This window comes from Lissotriton helveticus, chromosome 5_1 (genome assembly GCF_964261635.1).
Source record: "Lissotriton helveticus chromosome 5_1, aLisHel1.1, whole genome shotgun sequence".
Taxonomy (NCBI): Eukaryota; Metazoa; Chordata; class Amphibia; order Caudata; family Salamandridae; genus Lissotriton; species Lissotriton helveticus.
In genome coordinates this window covers 1651016123-1651029705 of record NC_136065.1, presented here as the reverse complement: position 1 = coordinate 1651029705, position 13583 = coordinate 1651016123, and the positions used below count along the sequence as shown (strand labels likewise).

The window sequence follows — 13583 nt, the reverse complement described above, 5'->3', positions numbered from 1 at the left end:
AAATATATTATTTATAGTTATTTAGGTTTACATCCCATGGTGTTTATTTCAGCTCCTTTCAATTAAAGCACTTTTTTGGAATCTATATAATGAGAATGTCACCAGTACGATAATCTTTTGTTTTCTTTTTTGCATTTAAACCTCTTTCTTCATGAGATTAAAGCTCAGTAAATGCTTTACATAGCTCTGGATGTTTCCAGAAGTGGAGAGAAACTGTTTTGAAAGTTGTACAAACTGCTCCTTCCTGGATATTCCAATTTACACACACTCAAAGGTTGTATACATTTCATGAATCCTGACTTGCCCTATTCAAGTAGCTGAAAGCCTTTCACCACCTCTAGAAACAACAGTTACACCAATCCAATTCAAATCATTTTTTCCAAAGGAATATCTTCTGCCGGGTCAAAAATGCATCTGACAAAGATAGGTGTTTAAAAATCTACTTTGTAGTTTCAGAACATCAACATGACTCTGAAGAGTACAGAAGTAAAATGGTACCATTTCAAAGTTCCTAATACCTCATAAGCTTCTGAGAGGAAGCATGTAATAAATATATTTATTTTTCTGGAAAAGGAAGAGTGGACATTGGTTTGCACCTCAGACGGGACTCGAACGCACCATACCTGGCTTAGGAGGCCAGTGCCTTATCCATTAGGCCACTGAGGCACAGATAAATGCCAGTAATCTAGAGGCATTATTTAAATGTATTCAATCGTCCAACACTGGTGTCTGCACACAGGACATTTCTCAGTTCTCTCCATAAGTAAACTTCCAATTTTCATCCTCTTCCATCCCCGACTTTAACACTCTGTTTTGTGCTATAATGGAGACTCTGTATTTCTAGCAAGTGGAGAGATATTGGAGGAGAACCATTTTCGAATCAACACTTCTTCTTCAATGGATGCTTTTCTCAATAAACTGGGCTTTGACAGTGGTATCAAGCCGTCCTTGTCTTCAGCAGGACACAGAAACAGGCACCAAGTCTACTAACAAAGTTCAACCACACTCTGCAACTTAATAGACCAGTGCTTTACAAATAAGCCATCTGTGTCATCAGCAAAGGCAGCCAATGTGCCAATCCTTTATAATTCTTCTGTAGTACTTTTCTTTCTCGTAGGCAAAATGAGCACTTTAACTGCACAAATCAGACAGATTTTACACTTGAAGCACTACATGAACACATACTTACACACCTTGCAGTTCATCTACACACACTTAAGCTAAAACCCATTCTGTCAAGTCAGAATTCTGCAAACCTAGTACATATTCAGTGCATGTACATAGAAGCACTTTTTAATGCCACTTAAAGGCACTAGATTTTAGACTTAAGATGCAATCTAAATGTCTGTGCAGTATGTACTCCACTTTATTATTAATTAGGAATGAGAACATGATGGCTATAAGAGTATTGGAAGAGCCTGCTTCCATTCTGAATGGAAACCTGAATTGTGTGGCCATTGTCAAAAACCGACCACGAAGGGACTCGAACCCTCAATCTTCTGATCCGAAGTCAGACGCCTTATCCATTAGGCCACGCGGTCATGTGCTCTGCGTGTTTATTTTTATACTGTAGGTGGTATGCAAGGATGGAAAATACTTTATTTATAGTTATTTAGGTTTACATCCCATTGTGTTTTTTTCAGCTCCTTTCAATTAAAGCACTTTTTTGGAATCTATATAATGAGAATGTCACCAGTACGATAATCTTTTGTTTTCTTTTTTGCATTTAAACCTCTTTCTTCATGAGATTAAAGCTCAGTAAATGCTTTACATAGCTCTGGATGTTTCCAGAAGTGGAGAGAAACTGTTTTGAAAGTTGTACAAACTGCTCCTTCCTGGATATTCCAATTTACACACACTCAAAGGTTGTATACATTTCATGAATCCTGACTTGCCCTATTCAAGTAGCTGAAAGCCTTTCACCACCTCTAGAAACAACAGTTACACCAATCCAATTCAAATAATTTTTTCCAAAGGAATATTTTCTGCCTGGTCAAAAATGCATCTGACAAAGATAGGTGTTTAAAAATCTACTTTGTAGTTTCAGAACATCAACATGACTCTGAAGAGTACAGAAGTAAAATGGTACCATTTCAAAGTTCCTAATACCTCATAACCTTCTGAGAGGAAGCATGTAATAAATATATTTATTTTTCTGGAAAAGGAAGAGTGGACATTGGTTTGCACCTCAGATGGGACTCGAAGGCACAATCCCTGGCTTAGGAGGCCAGTGCCTTATCCATTAGGTCACTGAGGCACAGATAAATGCCAGTAATCTAGAGGCATTATTTAAATGTATTCAATCGTCCAACACTGGTGTCTGCACACAGGACATTTCTCAGTTCTCTCCATAAGTAAACTTCCAATTTTCATCCTCTTCCATCCCCGACTTTAACACTCTGTTCTGTGCTATAATGGAGACTCTGTATTTCTAGCAAGTGGAGATATATTGGAGGAGAACCATTTTCGAATCAACACTTGTTCTTCCATGGATGCTTTTCTCAATATACTGGGCTTTGACAGTGGTATCAAGCCGTCCTTGTCTTCAGCAGGACACAGAAACAGGCACCAAGTCTACTAACCAAGTTCAACCACACTCTGCAACTTAATATACCAGTGCTTTACAAATAAGCCATCTGTGTCATCAGCAAAGGCAGCCAATGTGCCTATCCTTTATAATTCTTCTGTAGTACTTTTCTTTCTCGTAGGCAAAATGAGCACTTTAACTGCACAAATCATACAGATTTTACACTTGAAGCACTACATGAACACATACTTACACACCTTGCAGTTCATCTACACACACTTAAGCTAAAACCCATTCTGTCAAGTCAGAATTCTGCAAACCTAGTACATATTCAGTGCATGTACATAGAAGCACTTTTTAATGCCACTTAAATGCACTAGATTTTAGACTGAAGATGCAATCTAAATGACTGTGCAGTATGTACTCCACTTTATTATTAATTAGGAATGAGAACATGATGGCTATAAGACTATTGGAAGAGCTTGCTTCCATTCTGAATGGAAACCTGAAGTGTGTGGCCATTGTCAAAAAGCGACCACGAAGGGACTCGAACCCTCAATCTTCTGATCCAAAGTCAGACGCCTTATCCATTAGGCCACACGGTCAGGTGTCCTGCTGTGTTTATTTTTATACTGTAAGTGGTATGCAAGGATGGAAAATATATTATTTATAGTTATTTAGGTTTACATCCCATGGTGTTTTTTTCAGCTCCTTTCAATTAAAGCACTTTTTTGGAATCTATATAATGAGAATGTCACCAGTACGATAATCTTTTGTTTTCTTTTTTGCATTTAAACCTCTTTCTTCATGAGATTAAAGCTCAGTAAATGCTTTACATAGCTCTGGATGTTTCCAGAAGTGGAGAGAAACTGTTTTGAAAGTTGTACAAACTGCTCCTTCCTGGATATTCCAATTTACACACACTCAAAGGTTGTATACATTTCATGAATCCTGACTTGCCCTATTCAAGTAGCTGAAAGCCTTTCACCACCTCTAGAAACAACAGTTACACCAATCCAATTCAAATCATTTTTTCCAAAGGAATATCTTCTGCCGGGTCAAAAATGCATCTGACAAAGATAGGTGTTTAAAAATCTACTTTGTAGTTTCAGAACATCAACATGACTCTGAAGAGTACAGAAGTAAAATGGTACCATTTCAAAGTTCCTAATACCTCATAAGCTTCTGAGAGGAAGCATGTAATAAATATATGTATTTTTCTGGAAAAGGAAGAGTGGACGTTGGTTTGCACCTCAGACGGGACTCGAACGCACAATCCCTGGCTTAGGAGGCCAGTGCCTTATCCATTAGGCCACTGAGGCACAGATAAATGCCAGTAATCTAGAGGCATTATTTAAATGTATTCAATCGTCCAACACTGGTGTCTGCACACAGGACATTTCTCAGTTCTCTCCATAAGTAAACTTCCAATTTTCATCCTCTTCCATCCCCGACTTTAACACTCTGTTTTGTGCTATAATGGAGACTCTGTATTTCTAGCAAGTGGAGAGATATTGGAGGAGAACCATTTTCGAATCAACACTTCTTCTTCAATGGATGCTTTTCTCAATAAACTGGGCTTTGACAGTGGTATCAAGCCGTCCTTGTCTTCAGCAGGACACAGAAACAGGCACCAAGTCTACTAACCAAGTTCAACCACACTCTGCAACTTAATAGACCAGTGCTTTACAAATAAGCCATCTGTGTCATCAGCAAAGGCAGCCAATGTGCCAATCCTTTATAATTCTTCTGTAGTACTTTTCTTTCTCGTAGGCAAAATGAGCACTTTAACTGCACAAATCAGACAGATTTTACACTTGAAGCACTACATGAACACATACTTACACACCTTGCAGTTCATCTACACACACTTAAGCTAAAACCCATTCTGTCAAGTCAGAATTCTGCAAACCTAGTACATATTCAGTGCATGTACATAGAAGCACTTTTTAATGCCACTTAAAGGCACTAGATTTTAGACTTAAGATGCAATCTAAATGTCTGTGCAGTATGTACTCCACTTTATTATTAATTAGGAATGAGAACATGATGGCTATAAGAGTATTGGAAGAGCCTGCTTCCATTCTGAATGGAAACCTGAATTGTGTGGCCATTGTCAAAAACCGACCACGAAGGGACTCGAACCCTCAATCTTCTGATCCGAAGTCAGACGCCTTATCCATTAGGCCACGCGGCCATTTGCTCTGCGTGTTTATTTTTATACTGTAGGTGGTATGCAAGGATGGAAAATACTTTATTTATAGTTATTTAGGTTTACATCCCATTGTGTTTTTTTCAGCTCCTTTCAATTAAAGCACTTTTTTGGAATCTATATAATGAGAATGTCACCAGTACGATAATCTTTTGTTTTCTTTTTTGCATTTAAACCTCTTTCTTCATGAGATTAAAGCTCAGTAAATGCTTTACATAGCTCTGGATGTTTCCAGAAGTGGAGAGAAACTGTTTTGAAAGTTGTACAAACTGCTCCTTCCTGGATATTCCAATTTACACACACTCAAAGGTTGTATACATTTCATGAATCCTGACTTGCCCTATTCAAGTAGCTGAAAGCCTTTCACCACCTCTAGAAACAACAGTTACACCAATCCAATTCAAATAATTTTTTCCAAAGGAATATTTTCTGCCTGGTCAAAAATGCATCTGACAAAGATAGGTGTTTAAAAATCTACTTTGTAGTTTCAGAACATCAACATGACTCTGAAGAGTACAGAAGTAAAATGGTACCATTTCAAAGTTCCTAATACCTCATAACCTTCTGAGAGGAAGCATATAATAAATATATTTATTTTTCTGGAAAAGGAAGAGTGGATATTGGTTTGCACCTCAGATGGGACTCGAACGCACAATCCCTGGCTTAGGAGGCCAGTGCCTTATCCATTAGGTCACTGAGGCACAGATAAATGCCAGTAATCTAGAGGCATTATTTAAATGTATTCAATCGTCCAACACTGGTGTCTGCACACAGGACATTTCTCAGTTCTCTCCATAAGTAAACTTCCAATTTTCATCCTCTTCCATCCCCGACTTTAACACTCTGTTCTGTGCTATAATGGAGACTCTGTATTTCTAGCAAGTGGAGATATATTGGAGGAGAACCATTTTCGAATCAACACTTGTTCTTCCATGGATGCTTTTCTCAATATACTGGGCTTTGACAGTGGTATCAAGCCGTCCTTGTCTTCAGCAGGACACAGAAACAGGCACCAAGTCTACTAACCAAGTTCAACCACACTCTGCAACTTAATAGACCAGTGCTTTACAAATAAGCCATCTGTGTCATCAGCAAAGGCAGCCAATGTGCCTATCCTTTATAATTCTTCTGTAGTACTTTTCTTTCTCGTAGGCAAAATGAGCACTTTAACTGCACAAATCATACAGATTTTACACTTGAAGCACTACATGAACACATACTTACACACCTTGCAGTTCATCTACACACACTTAAGCTAAAACCCATTCTGTCAAGTCAGAATTCTGCAAACCTAGTACATATTCAGTGCATGTACATAGAAGCACTTTTTAATGCCACTTAAATGCACTAGATTTTAGACTGAAGATGCAATCTAAATGACTGTGCAGTATGTACTCCACTTTATTATTAATTAGGAATGAGAACATGATGGCTATAAGACTATTGGAAGAGCTTGCTTCCATTCTGAATGGAAACCTGAAGTGTGTGGCCATTGTCAAAAAGCGACCACGAAGGGACTCGAACCCTCAATCTTCTGATCCAAAGTCAGACGCCTTATCCATTAGGCCACGCGGTCAGGTGTCCTTCTGTGTTTATTTTTATACTGTAAGTGGTATGCAAGGATGGAAAATATATTATTTATAGTTATTTAGGTTTACATCCCATGGTGTTTTTTTCAGCTCCTTTCAATTAAAGCACTTTTTTGGAATCTATATAATGAGAATGTCACCAGTACGATAATCTTTTGTTTTCTTTTTTGCATTTAAACCTCTTTCTTCATGAGATTAAAGCTCAGTAAATGCTTTACATAGCTCTGGATGTTTCCAGAAGTGGAGAGAAACTGTTTTGAAAGTTGTACAAACTGCTCCTTCCTGGATATTCCAATTTACACACACTCAAAGGTTGTATACATTTCATGAATCCTGACTTGCCCTATTCAAGTAGCTGAAAGCCTTTCACCACCTCTAGAAACAACAGTTACACCAATCCAATTCAAATCATTTTTTCCAAAGGAATATCTTCTGCCGGGTCAAAAATGCATCTGACAAAGATAGGTGTTTAAAAATCTACTTTGTAGTTTCAGAACATCAACATGACTCTGAAGAGTACAGAAGTAAAATGGTACCATTTCAAAGTTCCTAATACCTCATAAGCTTCTGAGAGGAAGCATGTAATAAATATATGTATTTTTCTGGAAAAGGAAGAGTGGACGTTGGTTTGCACCTCAGACGGGACTCGAACGCACAATCCCTGGCTTAGGAGGCCAGTGCCTTATCCATTAGGCCACTGAGGCACAGATAAATGCCAGTAATCTAGAGGCATTATTTAAATGTATTCAATCGTCCAACACTGGTGTCTGCACACAGGACATTTCTCAGTTCTCTCCATAAGTAAACTTCCAATTTTCATCCTCTTCCATCCCCGACTTTAACACTCTGTTTTGTGCTATAATGGAGACTCTGTATTTCTAGCAAGTGGAGAGATATTGGAGGAGAACCATTTTCGAATCAACACTTCTTCTTCAATGGATGCTTTTCTCAATAAACTGGGCTTTGACAGTGGTATCAAGCCGTCCTTGTCTTCAGCAGGACACAGAAACAGGCACCAAGTCTACTAACCAAGTTCAACCACACTCTGCAACTTAATAGACCAGTGCTTTACAAATAAGCCATCTGTGTCATCAGCAAAGGCAGCCAATGTGCCAATCCTTTATAATTCTTCTGTAGTACTTTTCTTTCTCGTAGGCAAAATGAGCACTTTAACTGCACAAATCAGACAGATTTTACACTTGAAGCACTACATGAACACATACTTACACACCTTGCAGTTCATCTACACACACTTAAGCTAAAACCCATTCTGTCAAGTCAGAATTCTGCAAACCTAGTACATATTCAGTGCATGTACATAGAAGCACTTTTTAATGCCACTTAAAGGCACTAGATTTTAGACTTAAGATGCAATCTAAATGTCTGTGCAGTATGTACTCCACTTTATTATTAATTAGGAATGAGAACATGATGGCTATAAGAGTATTGGAAGAGCCTGCTTCCATTCTGAATGGAAACCTGAATTGTGTGGCCATTGTCAAAAACCGACCACGAAGGGACTCGAACCCTCAATCTTCTGATCCGAAGTCAGACGCCTTATCCATTAGGCCACGCGGCCATTTGCTCTGCGTGTTTATTTTTATACTGTAGGTGGTATGCAAGGATGGAAAATACTTTATTTATAGTTATTTAGGTTTACATCCCATTGTGTTTTTTTCAGCTCCTTTCAATTAAAGCACTTTTTTGGAATCTATATAATGAGAATGTCACCAGTACGATAATCTTTTGTTTTCTTTTTTGCATTTAAACCTCTTTCTTCATGAGATTAAAGCTCAGTAAATGCTTTACATAGCTCTGGATGTTTCCAGAAGTGGAGAGAAACTGTTTTGAAAGTTGTACAAACTGCTCCTTCCTGGATATTCCAATTTACACACACTCAAAGGTTGTATACATTTCATGAATCCTGACTTGCCCTATTCAAGTAGCTGAAAGCCTTTCACCACCTCTAGAAACAACAGTTACACCAATCCAATTCAAATAATTTTTTCCAAAGGAATATTTTCTGCCTGGTCAAAAATGCATCTGACAAAGATAGGTGTTTAAAAATCTACTTTGTAGTTTCAGAACATCAACATGACTCTGAAGAGTACAGAAGTAAAATGGTACCATTTCAAAGTTCCTAATACCTCATAACCTTCTGAGAGGAAGCATATAATAAATATATTTATTTTTCTGGAAAAGGAAGAGTGGATATTGGTTTGCACCTCAGATGGGACTCGAACGCACAATCCCTGGCTTAGGAGGCCAGTGCCTTATCCATTAGGTCACTGAGGCACAGATAAATGCCAGTAATCTAGAGGCATTATTTAAATGTATTCAATCGTCCAACACTGGTGTCTGCACACAGGACATTTCTCAGTTCTCTCCATAAGTAAACTTCCAATTTTCATCCTCTTCCATCCCCGACTTTAACACTCTGTTCTGTGCTATAATGGAGACTCTGTATTTCTAGCAAGTGGAGATATATTGGAGGAGAACCATTTTCGAATCAACACTTGTTCTTCCATGGATGCTTTTCTCAATATACTGGGCTTTGACAGTGGTATCAAGCCGTCCTTGTCTTCAGCAGGACACAGAAACAGGCACCAAGTCTACTAACCAAGTTCAACCACACTCTGCAACTTAATAGACCAGTGCTTTACAAATAAGCCATCTGTGTCATCAGCAAAGGCAGCCAATGTGCCTATCCTTTATAATTCTTCTGTAGTACTTTTCTTTCTCGTAGGCAAAATGAGCACTTTAACTGCACAAATCATACAGATTTTACACTTGAAGCACTACATGAACACATACTTACACACCTTGCAGTTCATCTACACACACTTAAGCTAAAACCCATTCTGTCAAGTCAGAATTCTGCAAACCTAGTACATATTCAGTGCATGTACATAGAAGCACTTTTTAATGCCACTTAAATGCACTAGATTTTAGACTGAAGATGCAATCTAAATGACTGTGCAGTATGTACTCCACTTTATTATTAATTAGGAATGAGAACATGATGGCTATAAGACTATTGGAAGAGCTTGCTTCCATTCTGAATGGAAACCTGAAGTGTGTGGCCATTGTCAAAAAGCGACCACGAAGGGACTCGAACCCTCAATCTTCTGATCCAAAGTCAGACGCCTTATCCATTAGGCCACGCGGTCAGGTGTCCTTCTGTGTTTATTTTTATACTGTAAGTGGTATGCAAGGATGGAAAATATATTATTTATAGTTATTTAGGTTTACATCCCATGGTGTTTTTTTCAGCTCCTTTCAATTAAAGCACTTTTTTGGAATCTATATAATGAGAATGTCACCAGTACGATAATCTTTTGTTTTCTTTTTTGCATTTAAACCTCTTTCTTCATGAGATTAAAGCTCAGTAAATGCTTTACATAGCTCTGGATGTTTCCAGAAGTGGAGAGAAACTGTTTTGAAAGTTGTACAAACTGCTCCTTCCTGGATATTCCAATTTACACACACTCAAAGGTTGTATACATTTCATGAATCCTGACTTGCCCTATTCAAGTAGCTGAAAGCCTTTCACCACCTCTAGAAACAACAGTTACACCAATCCAATTCAAATCATTTTTTCCAAAGGAATATCTTCTGCCGGGTCAAAAATGCATCTGACAAAGATAGGTGTTTAAAAATCTACTTTGTAGTTTCAGAACATCAACATGACTCTGAAGAGTACAGAAGTAAAATGGTACCATTTCAAAGTTCCTAATACCTCATAAGCTTCTGAGAGGAAGCATGTAATAAATATATTTATTTTTCTGGAAAAGGAAGAGTGGACATTGGTTTGCACCTCAGACGGGACTCGAACGCACAATCCCTGGCTTAGGAGGCCAGTGCCTTATCCATTAGGCCACTGAGGCACAGATAAATGCCAGTAATCTAGAGGCATTATTTAAATGTATTCAATCGTCCAACACTGGTGTCTGCACACAGGACATTTCTCAGTTCTCTCCATAAGTAAACTTCCAATTTTCATCCTCTTCCATCCCCGACTTTAACACTCTGTTTTGTGCTATAATGGAGACTCTGTATTTCTAGCAAGTGGAGAGATATTGGAGGAGAACCATTTTCGAATCAACACTTCTTCTTCAATGGATGCTTTTCTCAATAAACTGGGCTTTGACAGTGGTATCAAGCCGTCCTTGTCTTCAGCAGGACACAGAAACAGGCACCAAGTCTACTAACCAAGTTCAACCACACTCTGCAACTTAATAGACCAGTGCTTTACAAATAAGCCATCTGTGTCATCAGCAAAGGCAGCCAATGTGCCAATCCTTTATAATTCTTCTGTAGTACTTTTCTTTCTCGTAGGCAAAATGAGCACTTTAACTGCACAAATCAGACAGATTTTACACTTGAAGCACTACATGAACACATACTTACACACCTTGCAGTTCATCTACACACACTTAAGCTAAAACCCATTCTGTCAAGTCAGAATTCTGCAAACCTAGTACATATTCAGTGCATGTACATAGAAGCACTTTTTAATGCCACTTAAAGGCACTAGATTTTAGACTTAAGATGCAATCTAAATGTCTGTGCAGTATGTACTCCACTTTATTATTAATTAGGAATGAGAACATGATGGCTATAAGAGTATTGGAAGAGCCTGCTTCCATTCTGAATGGAAACCTGAATTGTGTGGCCATTGTCAAAAACCGACCACGAAGGGACTCGAACCCTCAATCTTCTGATCCGATGTCAGACGCCTTATCCATTAGGCCACGCGGTCATGTGCTCTGCGTGTTTATTTTTATACTGTAGGTGGTATGCAAGGATGGAAAATACTTTATTTATAGTTATTTAGGTTTACATCCCATTGTGTTTTTTTCAGCTCCTTTCAATTAAAGCACTTTTTTGGAATCTATATAATGAGAATGTCACCAGTACGATAATCTTTTGTTTTCTTTTTTGCATTTAAACCTCTTTCTTCATGAGATTAAAGCTCAGTAAATGCTTTACATAGCTCTGGATGTTTCCAGAAGTGGAGAGAAACTGTTTTGAAAGTTGTACAAACTGCTCCTTCCTGGATATTCCAATTTACACACACTCAAAGGTTGTATACATTTCATGAATCCTGACTTGCCCTATTCAAGTAGCTGAAAGCCTTTCACCACCTCTAGAAACAACAGTTACACCAATCCAATTCAAATAATTTTTTCCAAAGGAATATTTTCTGCCTGGTCAAAAATGCATCTGACAAAGATAGGTGTTTAAAAATCTACTTTGTAGTTTCAGAACATCAACATGACTCTGAAGAGTACAGAAGTAAAATGGTACCATTTCAAAGTTCCTAATACCTCATAACCTTCTGAGAGGAAGCATGTAATAAATATATTTATTTTTCTGGAAAAGGAAGAGTGGACATTGGTTTGCACCTCAGATGGGACTCGAACGCACAATCCCTGGCTTAGGAGGCCAGTGCCTTATCCATTAGGTCACTGAGGCACAGATAAATGCCAGTAATCTAGAGGCATTATTTAAATGTATTCAATCGTCCAACACTGGTGTCTGCACACAGGACATTTCTCAGTTCTCTCCATAAGTAAACTTCCAATTTTCATCCTCTTCCATCCCCGACTTTAACACTCTGTTCTGTGCTATAATGGAGACTCTGTATTTCTAGCAAGTGGAGATATATTGGAGGAGAACCATTTTCGAATCAACACTTGTTCTTCCATGGATGCTTTTCTCAATATACTGGGCTTTGATAGTGGTATCAAGCCGTCCTTGTCTTCAGCAGGACACAGAAACAGGCACCAAGTCTACTAACCAAGTTCAACCACACTCTGCAACTTAATAGACCAGTGCTTTACAAATAAGCCATCTGTGTCATCAGCAAAGGCAGCCAATGTGCCTATCCTTTATAATTCTTCTGTAGTACTTTTCTTTCTCGTAGGCAAAATGAGCACTTTAACTGCACAAATCATACAGATTTTACACTTGAAGCACTACATGAACACATACTTACACACCTTGCAGTTCATCTACACACACTTAAGCTAAAACCCATTCTGTCAAGTCAGAATTCTGCAAACCTAGTACATATTCAGTGCATGTACATAGAAGCACTTTTTAATGCCACTTAAATGCACTAGATTTTAGACTGAAGATGCAATCTAAATGACTGTGCAGTATGTACTCCACTTTATTATTAATTAGGAATGAGAACATGATGGCTATAAGACTATTGGAAGAGCTTGCTTCCATTCTGAATGGAAACCTGAAGTGTGTGGCCATTGTCAAAAAGCGACCACGAAGGGACTCGAACCCTCAATCTTCTGATCCAAAGTCAGACGCCTTATCCATTAGGCCACGCGGTCAGGTGTCCTGCTGTGTTTATTTTTATACTGTAAGTGGTATGCAAGGATGGAAAATATATTATTTATAGTTATTTAGGTTTACATCCCATGGTGTTTTTTTCAGCTCCTTTCAATTAAAGCACTTTTTTGGAATCTATATAATGAGAATGTCACCAGTACGATAATCTTTTGTTTTCTTTTTTGCATTTAAACCTCTTTCTTCATGAGATTAAAGCTCAGTAAATGCTTTACATAGCTCTGGATGTTTCCAGAAGTGGAGAGAAACTGTTTTGAAAGTTGTACAAACTGCTCCTTCCTGGATATTCCAATTTACACACACTCAAAGGTTGTATACATTTCATGAATCCTGACTTGCCCTATTCAAGTAGCTGAAAGCCTTTCACCACCTCTAGAAACAACAGTTACAACAATCCAATTCAAATAATTTTTTCCAAAGGAATATCTTCTGCCGGGTCAAAAATGCATCTGACAAAGATAGGTGTTTAAAAATCTACTTTGTAGTTTCAGAACATCAACATGACTCTGAAGAGTACAGAAGTAAAATGGTACCATTTCAAAGTTCCTAATACCTCATAAGCTTCTGAGAGGAAGCATGTAATAAATATATTTATTTTTCTGGAAAAGGAAGAGTGGACATTGGTTTGCACCTCAGACGGGACTCGAACGCACAATCCCTGGCTTAGGAGGCCAGTGCCTTATCCATTAGGCCACTGAGGCACAGATAAATGCCAGTAATCTAGAGGCATTATTTAAATGTATTCAATCGTCCAACACTGGTGTCTGCACACAGGACATTTCTCAGTTCTCTCCATAAGTAAACTTCCAATTTTCATCCTCTTCCATCCCCGACTTTAACACTCTGTTTTGTGCTATAATGGAGACTCTGTATTTCTAGCAAGTGG

At 38.2% G+C, this 13583-nt stretch overlaps 8 non-coding genes across 8 annotated transcripts; all 8 read right to left on the bottom strand.

Annotated features, from left to right (window-relative positions):
• Positions 1-1468: 1468 nt before the first annotated feature.
• Positions 1469-1541, bottom strand: TRNAR-UCG (transfer RNA arginine (anticodon UCG)). The gene has a single exon. It is a non-coding gene; the product is annotated as a tRNA-Arg (tRNA).
• A 1518-nt stretch (positions 1542-3059) lies between these two features.
• TRNAQ-UUG (transfer RNA glutamine (anticodon UUG)) lies at positions 3060-3132 on the bottom strand. The gene has a single exon. It is a non-coding gene; the product is annotated as a tRNA-Gln (tRNA).
• Positions 3133-4651: 1519 nt separating this feature from the next.
• On the bottom strand, positions 4652-4724 carry TRNAR-UCG (transfer RNA arginine (anticodon UCG)). Its single transcript has one exon. It is a non-coding gene; the product is annotated as a tRNA-Arg (tRNA).
• Positions 4725-6242: 1518 nt separating this feature from the next.
• On the bottom strand, positions 6243-6315 carry TRNAQ-UUG (transfer RNA glutamine (anticodon UUG)). The gene has a single exon. It is a non-coding gene; the product is annotated as a tRNA-Gln (tRNA).
• A 1519-nt stretch (positions 6316-7834) lies between these two features.
• On the bottom strand, positions 7835-7907 carry TRNAR-UCG (transfer RNA arginine (anticodon UCG)). Its single transcript has one exon. It is a non-coding gene; the product is annotated as a tRNA-Arg (tRNA).
• Positions 7908-9425: 1518 nt separating this feature from the next.
• TRNAQ-UUG (transfer RNA glutamine (anticodon UUG)) lies at positions 9426-9498 on the bottom strand. The gene has a single exon. It is a non-coding gene; the product is annotated as a tRNA-Gln (tRNA).
• Positions 9499-11017: 1519 nt separating this feature from the next.
• TRNAR-UCG (transfer RNA arginine (anticodon UCG)) lies at positions 11018-11090 on the bottom strand. Its single transcript has one exon. It is a non-coding gene; the product is annotated as a tRNA-Arg (tRNA).
• Positions 11091-12608: 1518 nt separating this feature from the next.
• On the bottom strand, positions 12609-12681 carry TRNAQ-UUG (transfer RNA glutamine (anticodon UUG)). Its single transcript has one exon. It is a non-coding gene; the product is annotated as a tRNA-Gln (tRNA).
• Between the last annotated feature and the right edge of the window lie 902 nt (positions 12682-13583).